Genomic DNA, 253 nt, shown 5'->3' with positions numbered 1-253 from the left:
CTGCGCAAATATCAAAGTACGATCCTCATTCGATGGCGTTTATTGAGTCTGCGTGAGTAGACTACGTTTTTTTTTATGTGTCACCCATTGGTATGTGAAGCCACACGCCTGAGTGATGCGTAATGATCATCCACCTGGTAGTGTGGTAGTCGTGCGTGGAAAGGGGGCGAGCGATCAGAACCTGTGCGTCGTACATGTACTTCACATTCCACTGACGCTACCACTGTGTCGCCTATTTCCCGTAAACGCACAA

This window comes from Diadema antillarum, unplaced genomic scaffold, assembly GCF_040938485.1.
Source record: "Diadema antillarum isolate AM-2024a unplaced genomic scaffold, OU_Dant_1.0 seq00000731_RagTag, whole genome shotgun sequence".
Classification (NCBI taxonomy): Eukaryota; Metazoa; Echinodermata; class Echinoidea; order Diadematoida; family Diadematidae; genus Diadema; species Diadema antillarum.
Note: the sequence above shows the minus strand (reverse complement) of the source record.